This window comes from Salmo trutta, unplaced genomic scaffold (genome assembly GCF_901001165.1).
Source record: "Salmo trutta unplaced genomic scaffold, fSalTru1.1, whole genome shotgun sequence".
Taxonomy (NCBI): domain Eukaryota; kingdom Metazoa; phylum Chordata; class Actinopteri; order Salmoniformes; family Salmonidae; genus Salmo; species Salmo trutta.
In genome coordinates, this window is record NW_021822911.1 from 7,403,501 (window position 1) to 7,411,668 (window position 8,168).

General features: G+C 41.0%; 1 pseudogene; it reads left to right on the top strand.

The window, feature by feature from the left end:
* Positions 1 to 1,058: 1,058 nt before the first annotated feature.
* LOC115186354 (zinc finger protein 135-like) lies at positions 1,059 to 4,881 on the top strand (annotated as a pseudogene).
* The last annotated feature ends 3,287 nt before the right edge of the window (positions 4,882 to 8,168 follow it).

An 8,168-nucleotide genomic window follows, 5' to 3' on the forward strand; every position in this document is an offset into this window, starting at 1 on the left:
GTGAGTGAAATGGGGCGATAGTAATTTAGTTCAGTTACCTTAGCTTTCTTACCTAAAACAACAAATAACAGTCATCTTAACTTTACAGACAACACCCAAATGGATACTGTCATTAACGCAGTTCTTAAATAATTACACATAATACTTAATACTGTAGCTGTTTAGTTACAGTCACATGTTCAACTATCATCATCTGATCCAGGAAATCATTTTCTGAATGACAGTCAAATGGCAAACATCATGACATGGGTATATTTGTTGTTAGGGAAGTTATGGGTCCTACAGTAGGTCTATGTTGTTGTTAGGGGTCCTACAGTAGGTCTATGTTATTGTTAGGTAAAGTTGTGTGCCAATTTGGCAAACACTTAGTGTACAAACCCTCATTGTAAGGCTGATGGAAAAGCTAGCCAAAGAGCATTTTACTGGTTGAAGTGGTTTTTTAAAAGTATAAAGCAGTTGATTTGCGATGATGACAGAAAAATTTAATTAAGCAGGACATTCAAACGAGCCTTACAATTATAATCCAAAGTAGTGTGAAATGAACTCATCATCAACCTGGAAATGGAGGTTACTCCCCTGAGTTTTCCCCCATTCACATTCAGAATACATTGTGAAAAACAAAAATCTTTGCTCACCATTTTTGCTCCAGGCAGATATAGTACATCCATAACTATCGGTTTCCTCATTACCAGGTATACTACATCCATAGCTAGCGGTTTCCTCATTAGCAGGGAGGAGTTTCTGCAACGAAATTGCCCTCGTGCCACAATTTTAGCAAACACAGAAATTGTCCTATATTGGAGACCAAAAGTTGTCTGGCACACTGCTTAGGGTTTCTACAACTTGAATAACTCAATCATCGATGTTACTACTAATGTGAAAATAAGACAAAATGACTATTCTTGTTCATTTTGTGGGCCTTTAACCATCTGTCTGACTTTGTTGTTCCCACAGGAGAGATATGGGACTATCGTGGATCCTCTGGGGAGCCTCAACAACCTCATGATGCTGAAGAGGCAGAGAAGAGTCTCTCCAGATCAGAACACCTCAATAAACACCAGCAGAGACCCACAGGGAAGAGAACTCACTGCTGCTCTGACTGTGGGAAGAGATTCACCTCATCAGCAGACCTCAAAAGACATCAGAGAATCCACACAGGAGAGAAACCTTTTAGCTGTACTCAATGTGGGAAGAGTTTTACTCAATCAACCAGCCTGATATCACACCAGAGAACACACACAGGAGAGAAACCTTATAGCTGTGATGAATGTTGGAAGAGTTATGTTACATCTAGCAGTCTGACTAAACACCGGAGAACACACACAGGAGAGAAACCTTATAGCTGTGATGAATGTGGGAAGTGTTTTGTTACATCTAACAGTCTGACTAAACACCGGAGAACACACACAGGAGAGAAACCTTATAGCTGTGATGAATGTGGGAAGTGTTTTGTTACATCTAACAGTCTGACTAAACACCGGAGAACACACACAGGAGAGAAACCTTATAGCTGTGCTCAATGTGGGAAGAGCTTTACTGAGTCTAGCTTTCTGACTAAACACCAGAGAACACACACAGGAGAGAAGCCTTTTAGCTGTAATCAATGTGGGAAGAGTTTTTCTCAGTCAGGCAGCCTGAGATCACACCATAGAACACACACAGGAGAGAAACCTTATAGCTGTGCTCAATGTGGGAAGAGTTTTACTCGTTCAGCCAGCCTGAAATCACACCGTAGAACACACACAGGAGAGAAACCTTATAGCTGTGATGAATGTGGGAAGAGTTTTGTTACATCTAACAGTCTGAATAAACACCGGAGAACACACACAGGAGAGAAACCTTATAGCTGTGCTCAATGTGGGAAGAGCTTTACTGAGTCTAGCTTTCTGACTAAACACCAGAGAACACACACAGGAGAGAAGCCTTTTAGCTGTAATCAATGTGGGAAGAGTTTTTCTCAGTCAGGCAGCCTGAGATCACACCATAGAACACACACAGGAGAGAAATCTTATTTTATTTATTTATTTTATTTTATTTTATTTCACCTTTATTTAACCAGGTAGGCAAGTTGAGAACAAGTTCTCATTTACAATTGCGACCTGGCCAAGATAAAGCAAAGCAGTTCGACAACATACAAAAACACAGAGTTACACATGGAGTAAAACAACATACAATCAATGATGCAGTAGAAAATAAGACTATATACAATGTGAGCAAATGATGTGAGATAATGGAGGTAAAGGCAAAAAAATGCCATGGTGGCAAAGTAAATAAAGTATGGCAAGAAAAAACACTGGAATGGTAGATTTGTAGTTTGAAGAAAGTTAAAAGTTAAAATATAAATAATATGGTGCAAAGGAGCAAAATAAATAAAATAAATAAATACAGTAGGGGAAAAGGTAGTAGTTTGGGCTCAATTAAAGATGGGCTATGTACAGGTGCAGAGATCTGTGAGCTGCTCTGACAGCTGGTGCTTAAAGCTAGTGAGGGAGATAAGTGTTTCCAGTTTTAGAGATTTTTGTAGTTCGTTCCAATCATTGGCAGCTGAGAACTGGAAGGAGAGACGACCAAAGGAGGAGTTGGCTTTAGGGGTGACCAGAGAGATATACCTGCTGGAGCGCGTGCTACAGGTGCTGCTATGGTGACCAGTGAGCGGAGATAAGGGGGGACTTTACCTAGCAGGGTCTTGTAGATGACCTGGAGCCAATGTGTTTGGCGACGATGATGAAGTGAAGGCCAGCCAACGAGAGCATACAGGTCGCAGTGGTGGGTTGTATATGGGGCTTTGGTGACAAAACGGATGGCACTGTGATAGACTGCATCCAGCTTGTTGAGTAGGGTATTGGAGGCTATTTTGTAAATGACATCGCCGAAGTCGAGGATTGGTAGGATGGTCAGTTTTACGAGGGTATGTTTGGCAGCATGAGTGAAGGATGCTTTGTTGCGAAATAGGAAGCCAATTCTAGATTTCACTTTGGATTGGAGATGATTGATGTGAGTCTGGAAGGAGAGTTTACAGTCTAACCAGACACCTAGGTATTTGTAGTTGTCCACAAATTCTAAGTTAGAACCGTCCAGAGAAGTTATGCTGGATGGGCAGGCAGGTGCAGGCAGCGATCGGTTGAAGAGCATGCATTTAGTTTTACTTGTGTTTAGGAGCAGTTGGAGACCACGGAAGGAGAGTTGAATGGCATTGAAGCTCGTCTGGAGGGTTGTTAACACAGTGGCCAAAGAAGGGCCAGAAGTATACAGAATGGTGTCGTCTGCGTAGAGGTGGATCAGAGATTCACCAGCAGCAAGAGCGACATCATTTATGTATACAGAGAAAAGAGTTGGCCCAAGAATTGAACCCTGTGGTACCCCCATAGAGACTGCCAGAGATCCAGACAGTAGGCCCTCCGATTTGACACACTGAACTCTGTCAGAGAAGTAGTTGGTGAACCAGGCGACGCAATCGTTTGAGAAACCAAGGCTACTAAGTCTGCCGATGAGGATGTGGTGATTAACAGAGTCAAAAGCTTTGGCCAGGTCAATGAATACGGCAGCACAGTAATGTTTCTTATCGATGGCGGTTACGATGTCGTTTAGGACCTTGAGCGTGGCTGAGGTGCACCCATGACCAGCTCTGAAACCAGATTGCATAGCGGAGAGGGTGCGGTGGGATTCAAAATAGTCGGTAATCTGTTTGTTGACTTGGCTTTCGAAGACCTTAGAAAGGTAGGGTAGGATGGATATAGGTCTGTAGCAACTTGGGTCAAGAGTGTCACCTCCTTTGAAGAGGGGGATGACAGCAGCTGCTTTCCAATCTATGGGAATCTCAGACGACACGAAAGAGAGGTTGAACAGGCTAGTAATAGGGGTTGCAATAATTTCGGCAGATAATTTTAGAAAGAAAGGGTCCAGATTGTCAAGCCCAGCTGATTTGTAGGGGTCCAGATTTTGCAGCTCTTTCAGAACATCAGCTGAATGGATTTGGGAGAAGGAGAAATGGGGGAGGCTTGGGCGAGTAGCTGTGGGGGGTGCAGTGCTGTTGAATGCAGTAGGGGTAGTTAGGTGGAAAGCATGGCCAGCCGTAGAAAAATGCTTATTGAAATTCTCAATTATAGTGGGCTTATCGGTGGTGACAGAGTTTCCTATCCTCAGTGCAGTGGGCAGTTGGGAGGAGGTGTTCTTATTCTCCATGGACTTTACAATGTCCCAGAACTTTTTAGAGTTGGAGTTGCACGAAGCAAATTTCTGTTTGAAAAAGCTAGCCTTGGCGTTTCTAACTGCCTGTGTGTATTGGTTTCTAACTTCCCTAAAAAGTTGCATATCGCGGGGGCAGTTCGATGCTAATGCAGAACGCCACAGGATATTTTTGTGTTGGTTAAGGGCAGTCAGGTCTGGGGAGAACCAAGGGCTATATCTTATAGCTGTGCTCAATGTGGGAAGAGTTTTACTCGTTCAGCCAGCCTGAAATCACACCATAGAACACACACAGGAGAGAAACCTTATAGCTGTGATGAATGTGGGAAGAGTTTTACTAGGTCAACTGGCCTGATATCACACCAGAGAACACACACAGGAGAGAAACCTTATAGCTGTGATGAATGTGGGAAGAGTTATGTTACATCTAGCTGTCTGACTAAACACCATAGAACACACACAGGAGAGAAACCTTATAGCTGTGCTCAATGTGGGAAGAGTTTTACTCAGTCAACCAGCCTGATATCACACCAGAGAAAACACACACAGGAGAGAAATCTTATAGCTGTGCTCAATGTGGGAAGAGTTTTACTACGTCTAGCAAGCGGACTACACACCATATAACACATACAGGAGAAACCTCAGCTGTGATCAGTGTGACCAGAGATAATCTGATAAAATACCTCAATCAATGAATTAATGTCACAATGTAGAATGTTTTAACCTCTCTGGGCGAGGCGGGACGAAATCGTCCCACCTACGCAACAGCCAGTCTAATCCTGTGGCGCGATATTCAAAAACCTTAGAAATGCTATTACTTTAATTTCTCAAACATATGACTATTTTACACCATTTTAAAGACAAGACTCTCGTTAATCTAACCACACTGTCCGATTTCAAAAAGGCTTTACAACGAAAGCATAACATTAGATTATGTCAGGAGAGTACCCAGCCAGAAATAATCAGACACCCAGAAGACAGCTAAATGCAGCACTAACCTTTGATGATCTTCATCAGATGACAACCCTAGGACATTATGTTATACAATACATGCATGTTTTGTTCAATCAAGTTCATATTTATATCAAAAAACAGCTTTTTACATTAGCATGTGACGTTCAGAACTAGCATACCCCCCGCAAACTTCCGATGAATTTACTAACAATTTACTAAATTACTCACGATAAACGTTCACAAAAAGAATAACAATTATTTTAAGAATTATAGATACAGAACTCCTCTATGCACTCGATATGTCCGATTTTAAAATAGCTTTTCGGTGAAAGCACATTTTGCAATATTCTGAGTACATAGCCCGGCATCACAGGGCTAGCTATTTAGACACCCAGCAAGTTTAGCCTTCACCAAAATCAGATTTACTATTAGAAAAGTTTGATTACCTTTGGTGTTCTTCGTCAGAATGCACTCCCAGGACTTCTACTTCAATAACAAATGTTGGTTTGGTCCCAAATAATCCATCGTTATATCCAAACAGCGGCGTTTTGTTCGTGCGTTCTAGACACTATCCGAAATGGTAAATAAGGGTTACGAGCATGGCGCATAACGTGACATTTTTTTTCCTAAATATTCCATTACCATACTTCGAAGCATGTCAACCGCTGTTTAAAATCAATTTTTATGCCATTTTTCTCGTAAAAAAGCGATTAAGGTTAATGGATATCAGTGATTTATTGCTACTTGTCAAAACAACAGTGTTTTTGATGCTTGTGCAGTTTATAAGGAGCCTGTTTTAAAAAAATACAAGTAATATGATTATAGTGGCAGATGTTTGTGTATATAGCACATGTTATGTTTAGGTTTTCAATATATCCCAAACTGTTTCTGCATATTGGTTATTGATTTGGACACGTTAAAACTGTGTTTTGACATTGGGGATATCCCATCTAGCAACATGTAATTGAAAAGACTTCGAAAATAAGACTATGCAACCAAATATTTCATATTTACATTTCATGTAACATTTAGTAATCATAATTATTTATGTAACCAACTGACAATTTTTCAGTACTTATACTTATAGCTGTGACCAGAGATAATCTGATAAAAGATCTCTGATCAAATATCAGAAAATACATGAAGGAGTTTCATGATATCAATGAATTAATGTCACAATGTAGAATGTTTTTAACATTGTAGAAGGAGTATTTTAATGATGTCACAATGTAGAACCCTAAACGTTTGTCCCCTGTTCTATTGATTTCAACATGATATGGATATTATCCTCAGGGGGAAAATCCAGGCTCTGAAATGAAAGAGTACTATTTATGTGATTTAACAAAAAGTAACTAACAAAAAAAGAGTTGTGTTACACTTACCACGTTGGTGACCCACTTGAATCAAAATGCAACACTTCAAAATGTAGCCAGCTGTTTTCTACAAATTGTCCTCTAACCAGTGATGTACACATTATTCCCAGATTCCATGTGGTTTTTCAGCTGTTCGTTTTAACAGGACGTGCAACCTCATGTCCCTCCTCTTGCACAATTGATTTCAACATGATATCGATGAGTGATGACAAATAAGTTCCTTTGTTTAGCGACCCCTACATTTAAATGCATCACTCCAAAATGTAGCTCACTTTCTTCTGCTGGTTGTCCTCTAACCAGTGAGGTAAAATATATCTCCCATTTCCATATGTTTATTTTTTAGTTGTGTTAGTTTCAACATCACGTACAACCTGATTTCCCCCCTAATCGATATCAGTGATTTATTGCTACTTGTCAAAACAACAGCGTTTCTGGTGCTTGTACAGTTTATAAGCTGCTTGTTTAAAAAAAATGCAAGTAATATGATTATTGTGGCAGATGTTTATGTATATAGCACATTTTATGTTTAGGTTTTCAATTTATCCCAAACTGTTTCTGCATATTGGTTATTGATTTAGACACGTTAAAACTGTGTTTTGACATTGGGGATATCCCATCTAGCAAAATATAATTGAAAAGACGTTGAAAATAAGACTATGCAATCAAATATTTCATTTTTACAATTCATGTAACATTTAGTAATAATTATTTATGCAACCAACTGACACCATGTTTATATTGGTGAAGGTGAAGCATTGTAGTTGATTATAATGCGAAATGGAAGTTGTTTTCTGTTGGTGGTGAGCAAACTTGTTCAATAAAAATATAGGATATATTTGTTGTCTTAAGGGGGAAGGTGTTACAGGCTTTGGTTTTTCCATTTATGTTTTGAGGTTGGACTTTAGCACGTCTAGCTCGTTAGCACGTCTAGCTCGTTAGCACGTCTAGCTCGTTAGCACGTCTAGCTCGTTAGCACGTCTAGCTCGTTAGCCCGTCTAGCTCGTTAGCACGTCTAGCCCTTTAGCTCGTCTAGCTCGTTAGCACGTCTAGCTCGTTAGCCCGTCTAGCTCGTTAGCACGTCTAGCTCGTTAGCGCGTCTAGCTCGTTAGCACGTCTAGCTCGTTAGCCCGTCTAGCTCGTTAGCCCGTCTAGCTCGTTAGCCCGTCTAGCTCGTTAGCCCGTCTAGCTCGTTAGCGCGTCTAGCTCGTTAGCACGTCTAGCTCGTTAGCACGTCTAGCTCGTTAGCACGTCTAGCTCCGTTAGCACGTCTAGCTCGTTAGCACGTCTAGATCGTTAGCCCGTCTAGCTCGTTAGCACGTAGGACGCACTGATTGGTGTCACCTCGTTAGTCAGTATGTGTTACACCTGTGCTGGCTTGTCCATCTCGTTAGTGGGAAGGTGTTTCACCTGAGCTGGTCCAGGTTCTATTTAAGAGTGTCTGGCCCAGTGCTCCAGTTGTCTTGATACATGTGGAGAGTCAACACCTTTAGTTGCTCCGCCTTTTTGGTTTGCGTCCTGTCTTTGAGTTTGGTGTGGGTTTTTCCTTTTGTTTCTCATGGTGGGTGTCTTTTAGGTCCCAGTTGTTGTTACTAGTCAACTTTCAGTGGACACTGAGAGCAAAACTGCAAGATTATGTTATAATACTTTCATTGCATC